Source organism: Lithobates pipiens, unplaced genomic scaffold (genome assembly GCF_037356315.1).
Source record: "Lithobates pipiens isolate NorthernLeopardFrog02 unplaced genomic scaffold, aLitPip1_a1.2 Scaffold_157, whole genome shotgun sequence".
NCBI lineage: Eukaryota > Metazoa > Chordata > Amphibia > Anura > Ranidae > Lithobates > Lithobates pipiens.
In genome coordinates, this window is record NW_027507746.1 from 3635978 (window position 1) to 3657897 (window position 21920).

At 46.9% G+C, this 21920-nt stretch overlaps 1 pseudogene; it reads left to right on the top strand.

Annotated features, from left to right (window-relative positions):
* LOC143981421 (alanine--tRNA ligase, mitochondrial-like) overlaps positions 1-21920 on the top strand; it is a 64923-nt pseudogene that overhangs the window by 38045 nt on the left and 4958 nt on the right.

The following is a 21920-nucleotide window of genomic DNA, read 5'->3' on the forward strand; positions in this document are numbered from 1 at the left end:
TGGAGAAGCAGCAGAGGGTACGGATGGGGTAGAGAGGCAGCAGAGGGCACGGATGGGGTGGAGAGGCAGCAGAGGGCACGGATGGGGTGGAGAGGCAGCAAAGGGCACGGATGGGGTAGAGAGGCAGCAGAGGGCACGGATGGGGTGGAGAGGCAGCAGAGGGCACGGATGGGGTAGAGAGGCAGCAGAGGGTACAGATGCGGTAGAGAGGCAGCAAAGGGCACACATGGGGTAGAGAGGCAGCAGAGGGCACGGATGGGGTGGAGAGGCAGCAGAGGGCACGGATGGGGTGGAGAGGCAGCAGAGGGCACGGATGGGGTAGAGAGGCAGCAGAGGGCACGGATGGGGTGGAGAGGCAGCAGAGGGCACGGATGGGGTGGAGAGGCAGCAGAGGGCACGGATGGGGTGGAGAGGCAGCAAAGGGCACGGATGGGGTGGAGAGGCAGCAGAGGGCAAGGATGGGGTAGAGAGGCAGCAAAGGGCACGGATGGGGTGGAGAGGCAGCAGAGGGCACGGATGGGGTGGAGAGGCAGCAGAGGGCACGGATGGGGTGGAGAGGCAGCAGAGGGCACGGATGGGGTGGAGAGGCAGCAGAGGGTACTGATGCGGTAGAGAGGCAACAAAGGGCACGGATGGGGTGGAGAGGCAGCAGAGGGCACGGATGGGGTGGAGAGGCAGCAGAGGGCACGGATGGGGTGGAGAGGCAGCAGAGGGCAAGGATGGGGTAGAGAGGCAGCAGAGGGCACGGATGGGGTAGAGAGGCAGCAGAGGGCACGGATGGGGTGGAGAGGCAGCAGAGGGCACGGATGGGGTAGAGAGGCAGCAGAGGGCACGGATGGGGTAGAGAGGCAGCAGAGGGCACGGATGGCGTAGAGAGGCAGCAGAGGGCACGGATGGGGTGGAGAGGCAGCAGAGGGTACCGATGCGGTAGAGAGGCAGCAAAGGGCACGGATGGGGTGGAGAGGCAGCAGAGGGCACGGATGGAGTGGAGAGGCAGCAGAGGGCACGGATAGAGTAGAGAGGCAGCAGAGGGCACCGATGGGGGAGTGTAGCCGGCCAGACAACAGTAGAGCATACCAGAGGCTTTGTGAAGACCTGGGCTCAGCTCAGGCGTAGTGATGGAACCTGAAAGAAGACTCTGGATCCTGGGGAAGGTTTTCATCACATAGGGAATACAGCCAGGTCTACAGACCCCATAAGAGGAGTAAACTTCTGTACCATCACCCACATCCAGCAGAGGGCGCTCTGATTCACACGTTTCGTCTTTGTTTGCAGCGGACGTAGCGTGGTCTCTGTCGCGTAATCTGGGCTTTCCTCTGGACCTCATTGGCTTGATATTGGAGGAGCGCGGCTCTTCTCTGGACAAGGCTGCCCTGGAGGAGCTCACAGAGGAGGAGGAAAAGGTCAGAGGACAGATAGGGTCTGCCATTGTATATACAGTGTGTGTATATATGTGTGTGTGTGTGTATATATATATATATATATATAGTTCTATATTTCCTTTTTCTAATAGAAGATGGTAAAGTTCTATGTAGATCTATAGTGTTTTGTCTATGTTGTCATCATTATGATGGGGGTAAACATTACATAATATGTCTTTTTAGTCAGGGAAATCTGAAACTCTTCTGAACGTGTCACGTTTATTACATAGAGCCAGCAGGGGATGCAACGGATTCAGCTTACAATCATTTTACTACTATGTTGTGAATAGCCTGTAGTCTGATCTGGTGTGTAAAAAAACAGCAAAATGAAAGAATGATGAAACCCCCCCATTCCTTCTCTTGGCATGTTCTACCAGGACATACTTGGTGTGACCAGGAGGCACTTGGTATGTTCTACCAGGAGGTACTTGCTATGTTCTACCAGTACATGCTTGGTGTGACCAGGAGGTACTTGACATGTTCTACTGGGACATGCTTGATGTGACCAGGAGGTGCTTAATATGTTCTATCAGGGCATGCTTGGTGTGACCAGGAGGTACTTGGTATGTTCTACCAGGACATGCTTGGTGTGACCAGGAGGTACTTGGTATGTTCTACCAGGAGGTACTTGGTATGTTCTACCAGGAGGTACTTGGTATGTTCTACCAGGAGGTACTTGGTATGTTCTACCAGGAGGTACTTGGTATTTCCTGCCAGTACGTACTTGGTGTGACCAGGAGGTGCTTGGTGTGACCAGGAGGTACTTGGTATGTTCTACCAGGAGGTACTTGGTATGTTCTACCAGGAGGTACTTGGTATGTTCTACCAGGAGGTACTTGGTATGTTCTACCAGGAGGTACTTGGTATGTTCTACCAGGAGGTACTTGGTATGTTCTACCAGTGAGTAGTGGGTGTGACCAGGATGTAGCTGGTATTGTGAAGTAAAGTGTCTCCCTCTTTGTATTTTTATCCTGATGGAGTTTTGTGTTCTCAGAGGAAGTTGAGGAATCAGCAGGCAGAGGGCGCTGTAGGTGGTCTGCAGCTGGACATCCATTCTCTAACAGAGCTACAGCGCAGGGGGGTCCCGGCTACTGATGACTCCCCGAAATACGACTATACCCTGGGGGGTGATGGGAAATACGGTAAGTTCAGTCTTACATCTCCTCCAGCCTGGTCAGTATAGTATTGTAGGGGGAGGGTTGTGTGTGGTGTGGGCAGGATGTTGGCTCTTGGTATGGGCAGAGCGTATCTAAGAAGCACTGATACCGGGGTATTGATACTGAGGTACTGATATTGGGTATTGATACTGAGGTACTGATACTGGGGTATTGATACTGAGGTACTGATACTGGGTTATTGATACTGAGGTACTGATACTGGGTATTGATACTGAGGTACTGATACTGGGGTATTGATACTGAGGTACTGATACCGGGTTATTGATACTGAGGTACTGATACCGGGGTATTAATACTGAGGAACTGATATTGGGTTATTGATACTGAGGCACTGATATTGGGTTATTGATACTGAGGCGATAATATTGGGTTATTGATACTGAGGCACTGATATTGGGTTATTGATACTGAGGTACTGATATCGGGTTATTGATACTGAGGTACTGATATTGGGTTATTGATACTGAGGTACTGATATTGGGTTATTGATACTGAGGTACTGATACCGGGTATTGATACTGAGGTACTGATACCGATGTATTGATACTGAGGTACTGATACCGGGGTATTGATCCTGAGGTACTGATACTGGCGTATTGATACTGAGGTACTGATACCGAGTTATTGATACTGAGGTACTGATACCGGGGTATTAATACTGAGGAACTGATATTGGGTTATTGATACTGAGGCACTGATATTGGGTTATTGATACTGAGGTGATGATATTGGGTTATTGATACTGAGGCACTGATATTGGGTTATTGATACTGAGGTACTGATACCGGGTTATTGATACTGAGGTACTGATACCGGGTTATTGATACTGAGGTACTGATACCAGGGTATTAATACTGAGGTACTGATATTGGGTTATTGATACTGAGGTGATGATACTGGGTTATTGATACTGAGGCACTGATATTGGGTTATTGATACTGAGGCACTGATATTGGGTTATTGATACTGAGGTACTGATACCGGGTTATTGATACTGAGGTACTGATACCAGGGTATTGGTACTGAGGTACTGATATTGGGTTATTGGTACTGATACTGGGGTATTGATACTGAGGCACTGATATTGGGTTATTGATACTGAGGTTCTGATACTGAGGTTCTGATACTGGGGCATTGATACTGAGGTAATGATACCGGGGTATTGATATGTGAGGTATTGATATGTGACTTGAGACATCTAGAAAGTGACCGGGGTTCTCTGTCTGCAGTGTTCAGTCCCTGCCCGGCCACCATCCTGATGCTGTACAAGGACCAGTCATTACACAGTGCAGTCAGCAGAGGTCAGCGCTGTGGGGTCATCCTGGACCGGACCTGTTACTACGCTGAGCAGGGGGGACAGAGCTCAGATCTGGGGTACTTTGTGCATGAAGGCGAGCAGGTAAGAGATTCCCTACAACAGGTAACATGGATCAATCCTTTCTATATTACATGGAGAGCTAATACCAAGAGATAGCAGAGGGTGCCAACATCAATCCCCAGCAACAGCCCCTCCCCCAAGGGCAAACGACTTCTGCCCCCCAGGGCAGCTATAGCTTACAGTAAAGAAGCCCTCCTTGTACTGATCACCTCTCCTCCCATATATATAGCACATTCAGTAAAGAAGTTATCCCTTTACTGATCACCACTCCTCCATACACCGCTCTTACAGTAGAGATTCCCTCCTTGTACTGATCACTTCTCCTCCATAAGATAGCTGTGTACAGTCCTTGAGCAATCTTTCTACTGACCATGCACCTTCTCTGTGCTCCACACAGGACGTCCTGTTTCCGGTGGAGTACCTACACCAGGCTGGAGGTTATGTCCTACACGAGGTGACGGCCACGGAACCCCTGAGGGTTGGAGATCGTGTGGTGCTGTTCCTGGATGAGGTATCTGTGGGAAGTCCTGGGGGTGCCCTAAGCTGCTGGGCTGTGATCTCACTATCCTCCCGTCTCCTCACAGGCCCAGCGCACCGCGTGTATGGAGAAGCACACCGCCACCCATCTGCTGAACTTCACCCTGCGCCAGGTTCTGGGGGAGAGCACGGCACAGCGCGGGTCACATGTCACTGCCGAGCGACTGCGGTTTGATGTCAGCGTCACGGTGAGGAGCAGGATAACGAGTAGTGGTGGGGGGTTAGAAATCTGCAAGCCTGTTCATTGATGGGAGAAGATCTCTGGGGTAAATTGCCCAACCCCTAGTAGGATGGACACTAAGGGAAGAGTTGCTCCTTCCCCAGTTCTCTCAGGGGGACAGACACTGGAAATCCTCCTCTACCAAGTGTCTCTTCCACATCTTCCCAGTTGGAGTGGACTCTTCCCTGGTTAGTGGTGGGATTGGGGGACTCTTTCTCCTCACTGGTTAGTGGTGGGATTGGGGGACTCTTTCTCCTCACTGGTTAGTGGTGGGATTGGGGGGCTCTTTCTCCTCACTGGTTAGTGGTGGGATTGGGGGACTCTTTCTCCTCACTGGTTAGTGGTGGGATTGGTAGACTTTCTCCTCACTGGTTAGTGGTGGGATTGGGGGACTCTTTCTCCTCCCTGGTTAGTGGTGGGTTTGGGGGACTCTTTCTCCTCCCTGGTTAGTGGTGGGATTGGGGGACTCTTTCTCCTCCCTGGTTAGTGGTGGGATTGGGGGACTCTTTCTCCTCACTGGTTAGTGGTGGGATTGGTAGACTTTCTCCTCACTGGTTAGTGGTGGGATTGGGGGACTCTTTCTCCTCCCTGGTTAGTGGTGGGATTGGGGGACTCTTTCTCCTCGCTGGTTAGTGGTGGGATTGGGGGACTCTTTCTCCTCCCTGGTTAGTGGTGGGATTGGGGGACTCTTTCTCCTCCCTGGTTAGTAGTGGGATTGGGGGACTCTTTCTCCTCACTGGTTAGTGGTGGGATTGGGGGACTCTTTCTCCTCGCTGGTTAGTGGTGAGATTGGGGGACTCTTTCTCCTCACTGGTTAGTGGTGGGATTGGGGGACTCTTTCTCCTCACTGGTTAGTGGGGGGATTGATGGACTCTCCTTCCTGGTTGGTAATAGGAGTTCCACATTTGTTTTTTTGCACCTGTTTACATGGAACCCCCCCAAAACAAAAACAAAAAAACAGCAAACTATTGAATTTTCTGTAAAACCCCTCTCAGGAGGTCTCGGGGAATAACGCCTCTCTGTTGGTATTCTCAGAAAGCCCCTCCCAGGAGGTCTCTGGGAATGTCCCCTTTCTGGGTGTTTTTATGCTGACAGATTATTTGTCCCTTTTGTATATTCCCTCACGCAGTCTGTATATTTCAGGGACCGGTGAGCAGTCAGCAGCTGCAGGAAGTTGAAAAGAAGTTCCAGAACGTGATTGGACAGAATCAGGAAGTTTATACTGCAGAGATCCCACTCACAGACGCCAAAAATATCCCGGGTCTTCGCAGTGTGGACGAGGTATGTAACTTTCATCACATCGCCCCGAACGGGTGTAATCCATCCAGAGTCCGGGGAGCGAACTCGCCAGTTCTTTTACTATCGAGAGTCAGAGCAACAACCCCTCCCCCTCCAGAACTGTGACTCCTCCCCCTCCTCCAAAGCACTGACCCCCCCTTCAGAGCAGTGACTCATTCTCTTCCAGAGCAATGACTCCTCCCCCTCTCTTTATAGTAGTGACTCCTCCCCTACCTACTCTGTTCAGGGTCTGTAGGAAGTTTTCAGTCAGAGAGAGACAGTCTGAAAGGAAGCAGCTTCTGCTGTGCACCGTCTGTAGATAACTCACAGTGCTCTGGGATTTCCGTGTTAGTTAAATGTTTGTTTGTGAAGCTTCTTTCTTGTGAGAGAAATTCAAAATTCATATTTATTTTGCTATATTTTATTTGGACCAAAAACTTCCAATGGGTTTGGGGATGTAGTGCTCTATCCTTCACCAGCTAGTGAGTCTGGGACCCCTTTCCTTTCCTGTTTGTGATGTATCCGTGCCTCAGCCACCAATCAGATACAAACCACCTTTAAATCTCTGAATCTGATTGGTGGTACATTAGGAGAGTGGAAGGATTTTTTTTTTTTTTTTGAAAAGTATTTTATTGGATTTTTCAGAGTACAAAGCAATACAAGCATAAGCGACTTTACTCAAGACAGAATAATAACTATTATCAGAAATCAGTCTGAACAGGATAAACATCTAGTAATATAGCAATGCATCAGAATTGGGAAAAATAAGCAGTGAAAATAGGGAGTATATACGTTACGGGCCAAGAAATGAGTTTCGAGAGACATAGTAGCCAAAGTTATGAGAAAGGGGGTGGAAAGGTTAGGGAAGGGAAAATTGGGTATTTTGGGAAAGCTAAGTTGAATATATACCTGTCTCCGGTCGCCCCTAGAGGGCTCTGACTGCGACCGGGGAAGGGGCAGCAGGAAATAGAGAAGGGCAAGTAGAGGGAGACATTACAAGTTGTATCATGAGAATGTCATCTGCAATACTGGGAGTGCACCTCGAAGGATAATTAACCTAATGACCTATTGAGGTGGTGGTGTCGGAATGTTCGGTGAGCTGAGCATCCCTACGTTCCCGGGATTGATGGGTGACATGGAGTTACGGAAATGTGTCCAACATGCCCAGGTTGAACCATAAGCAGTCGGCTTGTCAAGTGCCTGGTGTATAAGTTCTTCCATTTCGGCTATAGTATCCACTCTTTTTATCCATTCAGCTATAGACGGGGGTGTTGTGCTTCTCCAGTGTACAGGAACACATAGATTAGCTGGATTGATGAGGTGAATAGTAAGGGATTTAGTGTATGCTCGTTTGGGTGTATGAGTGTGATGTAATAAAAACTGGGCAGGCGAGACGTCTGGGGTGTATGTTGTAATTTGAGAAATCAGTTTGTGTATTTCAGTCCAAAATGTGTGAATGAGTGGGCATTCCCACCATATGTGAAGAAGTGTCCCGACGGGTCCATTGCATCTCCAACAGTTAGGGGGAGTGGAGGGGTGAAATTTGTGAATTCTGTCTGGGGTTCTGTACCATCGTGAAAATATTTTAAATCTGCTTTCTTGGGTAGTGGCATTAATCGAGGCTTTGTGAATATTGTGAAAAATATTTTCCCAGTCGGCAGTGGTGAGGTTTATGTTAAGATCAGATTCCCAACGTTTCACTAAAGCGTCCTGTTTAATAACATGTGAGGAGAAAAGAAGTGAGTATACCAGTGATATGACGTGTCTTTGGGGTTCCTGATTGACGCATAAAGTTTCGAAGGGTGTGAGGTTTCTATGCCAACGCCCGCTTCTGTTTGGGTCTCGGAGAAAGTGTCGAATTTGTAGGTATTTGAAGAAGGGAATGTGGTATTCCGAGAATTTTGAGGACATAAGGGAATGTGAAAGGAGTTCCCCATTCTGGAAGAAATTGTGTGCAGTTGGTTTGAGTGTAGAGAAGTCTGTATGTGGTAGACGTCGGGGTATACCCGCTGGAAATTCTGGATTATGATCCAAAGGCGTCAAAGGACCCGGGGTAGGTGTCAATTGTAGGAATTTACAAGCTTCTCTAAATCTCTGTATAGTGGCATGAATGAACGGATTAGTTAACGACTCTTTCGGAATGAGCGATGAAGGTATCCAGGGCAGGTGTGTAAGAGGGAGCCGAGTAAAGGACTGCTCCAGTCGGATCCAATCCTTGTGAAGTACCTGGGAGTGCCAATCGACTATCTTGTTCAAGTGACACGCCAAGTGATATCTGTAGATATCAGGCACCCCCAGACCTCCAATGAGTTTAGGTAGTGTTAACTTTTCCCAACGCAGTCTAGGTGCTTTAGACATCCAAATAAAATGTCTGCATAAGTTTTTATAGGTACCAAAGAAAGACGGTGGGAGAGATATAGGGATCGTTTGAAGCAAGTAAAGGATCCGAGGGAGTGTATTCATCTTCAAGATAGCCAGTCTTCCAAACCATGAAAAGGGACCTATTTGCCATTTGTGTAAGTCAGTTTGAATAGTGCGGAGAATCGGTAGGAAGTTTTTGGCGTATAAATCTTTAAGATTGACCGGAATTTGAATGCCCAAATATTTAATGGAATCTGGTTCCCAGCTAAAGGGAAAATTTTGTTTGCATTGATTGACTATGGAAGGCGTAAGGGAAATATTAAGCGCTTTAGATTTAGAGAAATTAATTTTCAAATTAGATAGGTCCTGGAAGAGGGCAAAGTCTTTAAGAAGGTTGGGGATAGTGGTAATGGGATCGGATAGGAAAAGGAGAATGTCGTCAGCATATGCTGCTATCTTATAAATTTTGCTGCTAATTGAAAGACCTTTAATGTCTGGGTTGTCCCTCAACTTGCGGAGGAACGGTTCCATAGTAAGAATGAAGAGCAATGGAGAAAGGGGGCAACCCTGACGGGTACCGTTGGCGACGGAGAAGGCGTTCGACAGGCGACCATTTATTCTGAGTCTGGCTGAAGGGGACGAGTATAGAACCATGATCATTTGTAGCAAACGATGAGGTAGTCCCATCATCTGGATCACCGGTTCCATATAATCCCATGCCACGCGGTCGAACGCCTTCTCCGCATCGAGGGATAAAAAGAAGCCAGGGGTAGATGAGGTGGTCATCCAATGGTGTATATTGAGAGCTGTGGTGGTATTGTCCCTGGCTTCCCTACCAGGGACAAAACCAACTTGGTCCAGATCAATCAGACGTGGAAGTAGGGGTGAAATTCGGTTTGCTAGAGTTTTGGCAAATATTTTTACATCCACATTGAGAAGTGAAATAGGGCGATAGTTGGTGATCAGTGTAGGGTCTTTGTCGGGTTTAGGAATGAGAGTAATATGAGCTTCAAGGATGTCTCTAGGGGCTTCAGGAGAGGACGTGACGTCATTGAAGGCATCAACCAGACGGGGAAGCAAGATTTCCGGGAAAGACTTGTAATAGCTTACTGTAAGGCCATCGGGGCCTGGGCTTTTCCCGGGCTTCATCTGTTTCAAGGCGTTTAGGGTTTCTTCCACTGATAGTGGAGCGTCAAGGCCAGTGACGTCTTCATTAGTGAGGGGATCGGGGGAGTAATCGCTAAGGAATGACTGAATAGCAGTTTTCCTGTCAATCAGCTTTCGTTGGTGGGGGTCAGAGGGGAGATTATAAAGATCAGAAAAGTATTGGACAAATTTGTTCATAATGTCTTCCGTTTTAGACACGTTGTCTCCTGAAGCGGTTTTAATTGTATGGATAGTGTGGGATGCTTTTTTAACCTGAAGGGCTCTGGCTAGCAATTTCCCGGATTTGTTGCTATGTTCATAGAAGAACTTCCGGGATAGGGCAAAGTTGCGTTTCACTCGTTTGTGCAATTCCCCTAAAAGTTCTTCTCGAGCATTGATCAGATCCGCCAAAACGTCTGCAGCTAGGGAGGATTTATGGGCTTTTTCCAGAGTGTATATTTTAGTGGTTAAATCCTTTATGCGTTCCCGTCTAAGTCTGTGTCGAGCGGAAGCCAGAGAAATAAAGTCACCCCTGATAACACATTTATGTGCTGCCCAAAGTACAATGGGAGGGGAATCCGCTGTGGAATTTTCCGAGAAATAATTGGAAAGATTTTGGGATATCGTCTGCACATTAGCAAGGTCAGTGAGGAGGGAATTGTCTAAGCGCCAAATATGGGAATGGGTAGCCGAATCTGGGATTGATATGGTTATGGAGATCGGGTTATGGTCTGATAGAAACTGCGGTTCTATAGTCGCTTTGAGTAGTAGAGAAAGGTCATTTTGGGATAAGAAGAGGTAGTCAAGTCTAGAATATTTATTGTGGGGCGGGGAGAAGAAGGTAAAGTCTCTTTCGTTGGGGTGAAGTGTGCGCCACGAGTCGTGTAACAATAGGTCTTGAAACTGAGTCTTGACAGTACGAAGGGCCCTGTATGTCAATGTAGAGGTTCCGTTAGAAGTGTCGAGGGGGGGATTGAGGGCGACATTGAAGTCTCCACCCACTATTAGTGTACCGGATTGAAACGCAGTAAGGTGTTGTAGAGTGTTTCGAAAGAAAGTGACCTGATGCACATTGGGAGCGTAGATGTTGGCGATTGTGACATGTCTGTTGTGCAGTAAGCCTTTCAGAAATACATATCTCCCCTGCGTGTCTGATTTAATGTCAAGAATGTGGATGGGACAGTGTCTCGAAATTAGTATAGAGACACCTTTAGATTTAGCTTCTCTATTGGGTGCATGGTGGACCGTAGGAAAATGTTTATCGTGCAGCTTCGGGATGGAATCAGCTCTAAAGTGTGTCTCTTGAATAAGAGCAATATCATATTTGCCATGCTGTAGGTAGGATAACAGATGTTTGCGTTTTTCAGGTGTGTTGAGGCCCTGAATATTGATAGAGCATAACTTAAGCGTTCGTTGGGGAGTAGCCAGGGGAGAGTGGAAGGATTTATGAAGAAGGCCCACCTACACCACATATGAGCTTCTCTCTGGAATCTGTCTGCGGGGATCGCACAGAACTTAGAGTTTTTCCACTTTTGCAGCCAAAAAGAACTACATTTCCCATGAATCTTTGGGCATGTGGTGATGTTGGGGGGCGGGAAGAGACGGCGCTGTCCATATGATGTAGTGGTCAGTCAGTGCCTGTGGACGGTCACCACCGGGTGCCGAGCAGATTGTAACCGCCAACTCTAGAAAGTGCGACATAATTGGGAGACATTTACCATAGGGAGATATTGGCGGCAGCCGTTCGCTGTACACGGGGGGCGTCCCTCGGGGAGGTGTTTGGGGGATAAGAAGAAGGAGGAGAGTTTTTGCGATGGTAAGGCTGTACCTTGTATATAGAAGTGTTTGCTTTCTGGATGGAGTTCCGCCTTTGACAGACCGGTGGGTGGACTATACAGGATACCATTGGTGGTTGTGGCCTGGCATTCCTCTACCCCTGGTCTCCTCATTTCTCCTCTCCCCCAGGTGTACCCAGATCCGGTACGTGTGGTCTCAGTCGGCGTTCCCATTCAGGAGATTCTGAGTCCGGCCTCCAGAGCCGCTCAACAGACGTCGGTGGAACTTTGCTGTGGCACGTAAGAGACAAGTTTTTTCCCAACTGAATGTGTGTCCCGTTTTGGTGTCTCCTTCCTAAAATTCTCCTGGATCGCCTTCCCTCTCCTAGTTCTTCCTGGTTTCTCCTGATTACCCCTGCCCCCAACTCCTTCTGGACCCTCTACCCCCCGGATTCCTTCTGAGATTCTCCTGGATCCCCTTTAATTCTTCCTAAGATTTCCCCACCCCCTCTCCCCGCTTTCCAATTTCTCCTGGATACACCATTAATTCCTCCTGAGATTCTCTTGGATTCCCCAATATTCCCACCACTTCCTGATTCCTCCTGAGGTCTCCTGGATCCACCCTCCTGCCAATTCTTTTAAAACTTGTCTGGATTACCTTTCTCTATCCTGATTCTTCCTGATATTTCCATGGATTGCCCCTTGATTTCTCGAGATTCTCAGAGGTTCTCCTGGATTCTTCCACCTCCCCTTCCAGCCACCATTCTACCCCCTGTCTCTCTCCTGAAATTGTCCTGGTTCCTTCTAAGATTCTCCTGGATTCCCTTTAGTTCCTTCTAAGATTCTCTTGGATTCCCTTTAGTTCCTTCTAAGATTCTCCTGGATTCCCTTTAGTTCCTTCTAAGATTCTCCTGGATTCCCTTTAGTTCCTTCTAAGATTCTCCTGGATTCCCTTTAGTTCCTTCTAAGATTCTCCTGGATTCCCTTTAGTTCCTTCTAAGATTCTCCTGGATTCCCTTTAGTTCCTTCTAAGATTCTACTGGGATTCCCTTTAGTTCCTTCTAAGATTCTCCTGGATTCCCTTTAGTTCCTTCTAAGATTCTCCTGGATTCCCTTTAGTTCCTTCTAAGATTCTCCTGGATTCCCTTTAGTTCCTTCTAAGATTCTCCTGGATTCCCTTTAGTTCCTTCTAAGATTCTCCTGGATTCCCTTTAGTTCCTTCTAAGATTCTCCTGGATTCCTCAATCCCACCACCATGCTTTCCAATCCCTACAGATTTTTCCAAAGGTTTCCTGGATCCACCACCCCCTCCCCTTCGTGATTCCTCCTGAAGATTCCCTCCCTCTATCCTGATTTTTATCCTGAGATTTTCACGAATCCCCTTGAATTCCCCTGGATTTCCCCCTACCCCAAGATTCCTCCTCAGATTTCCAGCCACCAGTTTCCCCCACCCATTTCCTTGAATACTTAATTTTCTCTTGTGTTTCTATTCGCCTGTTGTTTCCTCTTAGGGTTCTCCAAGACCCAACCCCTCCCCCCTTGAGATTTTCTTAGGTTTACCACCCCTTCCTCCTGAGATTCTCTGGGATCCCCTTCCCTGATCCTCTTGAGATTCTTATGTATCCCCTAGCCACCCCCTCCCGATTTCTCTTGAGGTTTCCTGGGTTCCCTAAATGCTCATGACCCCCCCCCCCACAATTCCTCTTGAGATTCTCCTGTGTCCCCCAGAAAGATTTTTCCTCAGGTTCTCTGGGTCCCTCCTGATTCCTCCTGAGATTCTCTTGGATTCCCCAATATCCCCACCACTTCCTGATTCCTCCTGAGGTCTCCTGGATCCACCCTCCTGCCAATTCTTTTAAAACTTGTCTGGATTACCTTTCTCTATCCTGATTCTTCCTGATATTTCCATGGATTGCCCCTCGATTTCTCGAGATTCTCAGAGGTTCTCCTGGATTCTTCCACCTCCCCTTCCAGCCACCATTCTACCCCATGTCTCTCTCCTGAAATTCTCCTGTTTCCTTCTAAGATTCTTCTGGATTCCCTTTAGTGCCTTCTAAATTCTTCTGGATTCCCTTTAGTTCCTTCTAAGATTCTCCTGGATTCATTTTAGTTCCTTCTAAGATTCTCCTGGATTCCCTCAATCCCACCACCATGCTTTCCAATTCCTACTGATTTTTCCAAAGGTTTCCTGGATCCACCACCCCCTCCCCTTCGTGATTCCTCCTGAAGATTCCCTCCCTCTACCCTGATTTTTTTTTTCCTGAGATTTTCACAGATCCCCTTGAATTCCCTGAGATTATCCTGGATTTCCCCCTACCCCAAGATTCCTCCTCAGATTTCCTGCCACCAGTTTCCCCCACCCATTTCCTCGAATACTTAATTTTCTCTTGTGTTTCTATTCGCCTATTGATTCCTCTTGGGGTTCTCCAAGACCCAACCCCTCCCCCCTTGAGATTTTCCTAGGTTTAACACCCATTCCTCCTGAGAGTCTCTGGGATCCCCTTCCTGATCCTCTTGAGATTCTTATGTATCCCCTAGCCACCCCCTCCCGATTTTCTCTTGAGGTTTCCTGGGTTCCCTAAATGCTCACGACCCCCCCCCCCCCCCCAATTCCTCTTGAGATTCTCCTGTGTCCCCCAGAAAGATTTTTTTCCTCAGGTTCTCTGGGTCCCACTCCTGATTCCTCCTGAGATTCATCAGTATCCCCTAACCCAGAGCCACTCTCCAACCCCCCTGATTTCTCCTGAGGTTGCCTCAATTCTCTTGATACCCTCCCCGGATTCCCTTGTATCACCCCCAGACATGTTCCACCTCAGGTTCCCTGGGTTCCCCAAATGCTTATGACCCCCCCTAACTCTTCCTGAGATTCTTCAATATCCCCTACCCTACAGGCACCCCCATCCCCTCCAATTCCACCTGAGGTTTAATGGGTTCACCTACTTTTCATGTTCATTCCCCCCGGGATTACTCTGTTCACCCCCAGACAGGTTCCTCCTCAGGTTTCCTGGGAACCCCCAATACCTTCTAAGATTCACCTCTATTCCCTTACTAATTCCTGGGTCCTCCCCCGATTCCTCCTGAGATTCTCTTGGAACCCCTACCCTACAGCCACCCCCAACCCCCCCTACCCCCAATTCCTCCTGAGGTTTCCTGGATTACCCTAATTCTCATTGCACCCACCCCCCCCCCCCCCCAACTCCTCTGAATCCTCCATTTCTCATGAACCACCCCACAACTCCTCATGAAGTTTCCTCTGATTCTTCCTGAGACACCCGAACCTCTCGATTCCTCTAAAAAAAATTCTTGGACCCCCACCTCTCAATTCATACTGAGATTCTTCTGGATCCCCCCGATTCCTCCTGAAATGTTCTGTTTCTATGCAGACACCTTCAGAAGACGGGAGCCATTGAGGATTTGGTGATCATCTCCGAGAAACCTCTGCTGAGAGGGATTGTCCGCCTTAACGCCGTTACCGGAGAAGAAGCCAGAGAGGTCAGATATCTGAGGCCACGCCCAGCACACATCCATCCAATCCCCTGCATGATACAATTTAATTATAATTATTTTTAATTATTGATGATGATTAAGAATTAAAAATCAGTGAAATTTAATGTTATTTTGATCCTCTACAATAAAATATAAGACCTCCCGGGGTCACCTTCATCCTCGGATCTTCTCTCCAGGCACGGGAGACGGGGCAGGTTCTACGCAGGGAAGTGGATTCCATTGTTGAGCGGATGAAGATGATGACCCCTTCCCTGAACGACGCTCAGAGGTTGTCCAAGGAGGTCGGACTTGTGACGGATGTGAGTGAAGATCGGGGTGTCGGGATTCACACCAGGGTGGGGGTGTTAGAAAACGGGTGATGCTATATCCCACAGCAGTGGGGAGAAATGTGGTCACATGACTTAGACTAAATAGAAGGGGTACCGATGGGGGAAAAAAAACGATGGACACCAAAAAAAAAAAAAAAAAAGAAGGAATTTCACATTGTCTTGATCACACATCTCCCCACCAATCCATGACTGGATGCTCCAACAAAGCCGCCATAACCGTGTCATTGTTCCTTTACATTGCAGAGTGTGGACAGCGCCTCCATGCCCCAGTGGCAGAGGAAGGAACTACAGGCGTCTCTCAAGGCTTTGCAACGATCGGCCAACACAGCTGTGCGGAAGGCGATAGGGAGAAAGGTAAAGAAGGGGCGGGGCTTTCTTACACACGGGGATAGGGGCGAGGGGGATAATATATTTTATACTGTGTGGCCGGATGACTTCACAGCTCTTCATTGGATGGAATCATCTCAGGTATAGGATCTCCTGGAATAGAGCGGGATTCAGTCCTGGGAGATCTCCTGCCACCAGTCAGATTCTAATGCTCCTTTTCCCCCTCCCCCAGGCTGCAGAGAGAGTCCCAAGTCTGCTGGAGAAGCATGGCCAGCGTCCCATCATCGTGGACTGTGTGGAGGAGTCTCTTCCGGTGAGATATCGCCATTTCCTCTCCTGATATAGAGAATCTTGTCCTTCCTCCCCTGAGGACCCCACCTCACCTAATATCGCTCACTCGGCCTAAGGAGACCACCACCTCATCTAATGCCATCCCCTTCGCCTGAGGAGACCTCACCTCACCTGATGCCATCCTCCCTGCCCGAGGAGATCCCGCCTCACCCGTTACCATCCTCCCTGCCCGAGGAGATCCCGCCTCACCCGTTACCATCCTCCCTGCCCGAGGAGATCCCGCCTCACCCGTTACCATCCTCCCTGCCCGAGGAGATCCCGCCTCACCCGTTACCATCCTCCCTTCCCGAGGAGATCCCGCCTCACCCGTTACCATCCTCCCTGCCCGAGGAGATCCCGCTTCACCCGTTACTATCCTCCCTGCCCGAGGAGATCCCGCCTCACCTGTTACCATCCTCCCTGCCCGAGGAGATCCCGCCTCACCTGTTACCATCCTCCCTGCCTGAGGAGATCCCGCCTCACCCGTTACCGTCCTTCTTGCCAGAGGAGACCTCTCCGCACTCGATACCATCCACTCCACCCTGGAACTCCTCCTCCTTCCATCTTCCTGGTACTCTCCCTCCTCCTTCCTGGAACTCTCTCTCCCTCCACCTTCCTGGAACTCTCTGCCTCCCTGGAACCCCCCTCCCTTTGCCTCCCTGGAATCCCCCCTCCCTGGAATCCCCCCTCCCTTTGCCTCCTTGGAATCCCCCCTCCCTTTGCCTCCCTGGAACCCCTCTTCCCTTTGCCTCCCTGGAACCCCCCTCCCTTTGCCTCCCTGGAACCCCCCCTCCCTTTGCCTCCCTGGAACCCCCGCCTCCCTGGAACCCCCCCTCCCTTCGTCTCCATGTGATGCCCCCTCCCTTCGTCTCCATGTGATGCCCCCTCCCTCCGCCTCCCTGGAACTCCTCTGTGCTCCTCAGGCATGCTCTCTATCAGCAGGCTGATTGTTGTACCCATCTGGTCTCAGGAGAGCCGCCTCATGATAGACAGTGAGGAGGAAGAGCATGGAAGGACAATAGAGTGTCCGTGAATGGTGTGGGAGTGAAGTCATCCCGTATTGTCATCTCCCATTAGTAATGGTGGTGTGTGGTGCCCCCTGCAGGTCCTGATGAAGATGGCCTTCTTGCTGTGTGAGCGGTGCCCGGGCTCGGCGGTGATGCTGTTCAGCAGGCAGAGCTCCGGGAAGGTGCTGTGTGCATGTCAGGTGCCCAAGGTAAGGGGGGGAGGGGGGCTTTATTTCCTGTCTGGTCCATGTGTATTCAGGAATTCTACTCATGTGATCTCTTCTCTCCTCCCCCTCAGGGCCCCTCCCCTGTTCTGTTAAGGGGTTATTCCTGCGCCTAATCAAAAAAGGAACAACGATCTAATTATTGTACCGCTGCATACACTGGAAATGGGGTACTTGAACCCCTTTTACAGGATGAAAAAATATATGGAAAGTAGTGTTGCGCAGTACTGGATAGGTAGATGTTAACCTGAAAATGTAATAGATTATGTCCGCATCACAGTAATAAACAGAATAGATGTGCTGTCACCCAGACTAAAAAGGGTGATATATAGGAGGCCAAAATTGGCAAAATGACATAAAAATGATGCTAAAGTGTGAATAAATCTGTGTGAGTATCCTCTAAATCACAATGTGAATATCATAATACATAAATAATCAACAAAATAAAATAGTGATTCTTGATGCGATTAACAGAAAATCGCATAAACAGTGCCAGTGCTGAACAGTGAATAAAACTATAAAAATGTCTACTACACCATAAAATAAAACCAATATACATAAAGAAAAGTCGCTAAAAAACAGGATTATGTAAAAAGAACTTAATAGTGACTAAGAAATCGCATAAAGTGCCAGTGCCAAGAATTATTGTAGATAAATACGTATAAATATCTTTATACCATATGCTAAATCGTGTAGGTGCGGTGAACATGTATAAACGGGCGACATAAAACAAAGAAATAAGAGCGTGTAAAAACCACACAGAGATAAGATCTCTTAAAAACATTAAATCAAATAAAATCGCAATCAATGTGCACGGTGATTTAAAACTATATCAACCAAAAAATATAATTAAAGGGGTTGCGCAATCACATATATCAGGTTAGTGTCCATTCAAGATGTGCAACAACTGGTGGCGATTATATCCAAAATCGCATGCAACAGAAACGCATATGGTGCTGGTATTTGATTTTTTTGTGCACTATAAGATCACGGTGCAATCGGTGATTGTATTGGTGATGGTGACTATATCCCACGTGGTCCTGTGCGCTCAGGGTATGGATGTCCCCTTACCTTACAGCTGTAAGGTAACAGCGTTTGACATATATATCCTCGGGGTTCCTGGTAATCCTTATCCCTCGAGGTCCTATTCTTGTTGCCCCAAAGACCTGACGTCTCCTGCCTATTGCGCCGTGTTGATCTCCTCAAATGGACGCTCAGCGATACTCAGCATGGGGGGGGGGGTTGTTAGGTTGCCTCAGCAGTAGATTTATGTGAGGGTTAAGCAGATAAGGAAGAGGGGAGCCCCATAGTGTAGTAAGTTTGAACAAAGTTTGAATTTTATTTGAATATACTGAATACAATACTCACAAACATATAGAGCTTTCTTGTAAGGTATAAACGAGCCTCGAGCTCGATTACGTCACTTCCGGTAGCGTCCCGACGCGTGTTCGTCACGGTCACGTGACTTCATCAGGGGATGACTAGTGTACAGGGAAGTGTCCTTAAATAGAGACAATGATTGCTAATACGGTGGCCATTTTGGGGAAGACCCGGAAGTATCCCGGCGGCCATTTTGCGGGTTACATTGTCGCCGGAAGTATGCCGGCGGCCATCTTTTTGGTTGGAACATCATGTTTCTATGTCGGCGGCCATTTTGCTGTTGAAATCGTCGCCGGAGGTCTAGGCGGCCATCTTTTTGGTTATTATAGTCTGTTTACTAAAGTGTATATCCAGAGATCAATGCGTGGCCATTTTTTGGGAGGTGTCCTTGGCTGAACACACCAGCGGGGCGTCGCTGTGTGGGTGTCAACGCCTCCCCTGCAAACAAAGTGCCTGATTGTAGTTAGAAACGAGCGAGTGTGTATACCATATACAATATAGGCTATGAATTAAACGGGCAGTCGCTAATTAAGGAACGATGGCCTTTCTATATGATTCGCAAGTTTGGAGTAAATAATATAACTACATAGAGAAAGGAAGTGTATGCCATATATAATCGGCAATCACTGATGCTAAGCCTTAAAAAATGAAATAAATCTATGTCTTTAAAAACTAAAAATACTAAATATAAATACAGGAAACAATAGAAATATTAAAATATGCATAAGATTATAGAAATATTAATTTATTTGTTTATCTATAAAAACCGTGTTTGTTTAAAATAACGGATATATTTAGATTATAATAATTTGCAAGGCCTTACCATGGGCGTAAAGAGATGATAGTTTGATCCGGGTAGTAAATTTTAAAAATTAGGGATTGCATTGAAATAGAATAAATATAAAAATAAATTTGTTTGGATAAAATGGAAGACGAGGGGAATTGATTCCCATTGCTGCCGGAAATGACGTTCAAAGTTAACAACGTTTTTTAATACGCATGTGTATTGCGAAACCACAAAAGTTAAAATATATCAATAAAATACCTGTATATGTCTACACCCACCACGGTGCTCGTACATATATATGTGCCTCATGCATGTTATTTGTTGTACTTAGATGTCCCTCGGTGGTTATATGCATATAATAAGACTCTAGGGTCGAGGTCGTCTGAGAAGAAAGGGGGAGGGGTCGGGGTAACTAAAAGAATAGTTAACTTTAAAATGAATAGGATATATGTGAAAAATGTATGGAGTTTTACAGAAAAGTTTAAAAAATCGTTCAAAATTGAGGGGTGATTAAAAGTCGCTAATGAAGCAGTTTAGGTCAAATTCCACATTGAGTCCCTTTGGCGTGAATGTATCTAGTGTGAATATCCATTTGGACTCGATTTGGCTGAGGGTCCTTACTTTGTGTCCTCCTCTCCAATGTTTAACGTAGGGCTCAATGCCCCAGAATTTGAGTTGGGAGGGATCTTTATTGTGGTGTAACGCAAAGTGCCTGGATAAACTGTGTTTATCAAATCCCTTTAGTATGTTCTTTATGTGTTCTTTGACCCGTACTTTCAGTGGTCTTTTTGTGCGGCCTACATACTGAAGTCCACAGCTGCACTCCAATGCATATACCACCCCGATGGTATTGCAACAGATAAACTCTTTAATATCATAGCTGTTGCCTGTGCTAGTGGAAGTGAACTCTTTTCTCTTCTCATTAGGGCGTTTTGTCTTAGTGCATGCATAGCATCGCTTGCAGGGAAAAAATCCTTTTCCCGTAAAAAAGGTGAGTCCCCTACTTGGTGGATCTGGGATATTTTTTACTATTTTGTCCCTAATAGTAGGGGCTCGCCTATATACAAATTTTGGACGAGTGGGCAGAATGTCTTTTAGACATATATCTGAGCGTAATATTTCCCAGTTGCGCTTGATGATTTTTTCCACCTGTTTAAACTGTGCATTAAAGTCCAAAATGATCGGGACATTATCTTGTAATGTCTCGTTATGGGATTTGTTTTTTATAAGGTCTTTACGATTTAGGCTTGCTACTTCAGATATTTTCTTGTTGATAAATTCTTCCTCGTAGCCTTTTTCTATGAATTTTTGTTTCATGTTTTTAGCTTGTTCTTGAAAGTGATCTTCTTGTGTGCAATTGCGTCTCAGGCGCATAAGTTGGCCTTTTGGTATGTTATATAGCCAATCCTTATGATGGCAGCTTTCTAATGGTAGGTAACTATTGCGGTCTACACCCTTAAAGTGTGTTTTTGTGATAAGTTTTTTATTGTCTTGTATTATTTTCAGATCTAAAAACGTAATAGCTTCATTGCTTATCTCCCACGATAGTTTTATATTCCTCTTGTTCATATTTAGCTTCTCCAAAAAGGTGATCAGTCTTGGTCGTTCACCCTTCCACAGTATAATAACATCATCGATGTATCTTTGGTATGTATGTAATTCATTTGGGGGATTGTTAAATATTTCCTCTTCCTCCCATTGTGCCATAAAAAGGCCTGCGACGCTCGGGGCAAATTTTGCCCCCATGGCTACACCCGTTTTTTGATGATAATAATTTTTATTATACCAGAAGTAGCTGTTTTTCAAGCAAAAATCGAGACATTTTATTAGGTATTTTCTCTGGCGGCATTGTAGGTCTGTATATTTCCGTAATCCCCACTTGGCTGCCTCACAGGCTTGGTAGTGTAAGATTATTGTGTAGAGTGAGGCTACATCCGCTGTAGCTAACCACCAAGGTCCCTCGTCTTTTGGAATGTCATCTATAATTTGCAATATATGCTTGGTGTCTCTCAGATATGCCCGTGTCTTCTGTACGGCCGGCTGTAGGTAATGGTCAATATATTGCCCCATTCTCGCTGTCAGAGAGTCAATACCATTCACTATTGGTCTAGGGGGTGTATTTTCTTTGTCTTTGTGGATTTTTGGCAGAAAATAGATAATTGGTGTTCTGCATGACTCGGGTATTAAATATTTGGCTTCTTTCTTGTCGAGTATATCCTTCTTTAGGCCCAAATGTACCACTTGTTCAAGTGCTTTCCTGCATTTAAAGACTGGGTTGCTCAACAGTCGAACGTATGTGTCATTATCTTCTAGTAGAGCATTCATACTTATGTTATATTGGTCTTTAGACAGTATTACAATACCTCCACCTTTATCCGCTGGTCGTATGACCAGGTCTTTCCTTTTTGTTAATTTCCGGATGCCGCTTCTGATATGTTTTGGTTCGTCACGCTTCTTGATTTTCAGTTCTTTCACCTCCTCGAGAACGATACGTTTAAAAACTTCTATATGTTTATTGTCTTTAGTTACTGGGTTAAAAATTGATTTATTTCTTAAAGTGCTGTGCGTTATTTCATCAGTCGATCTTGTGGTCTTCTGTTTATATGGGTTGCTGATCAAGTATTTTTTAAGCCTCACTCTACACAATAATCTTACACTACCAAGCCTGTGAGGCAGCCAAGTGGGGATTACGGAAATATACAGACCTACAATGCCGCCAGAGAAAATACCTAATA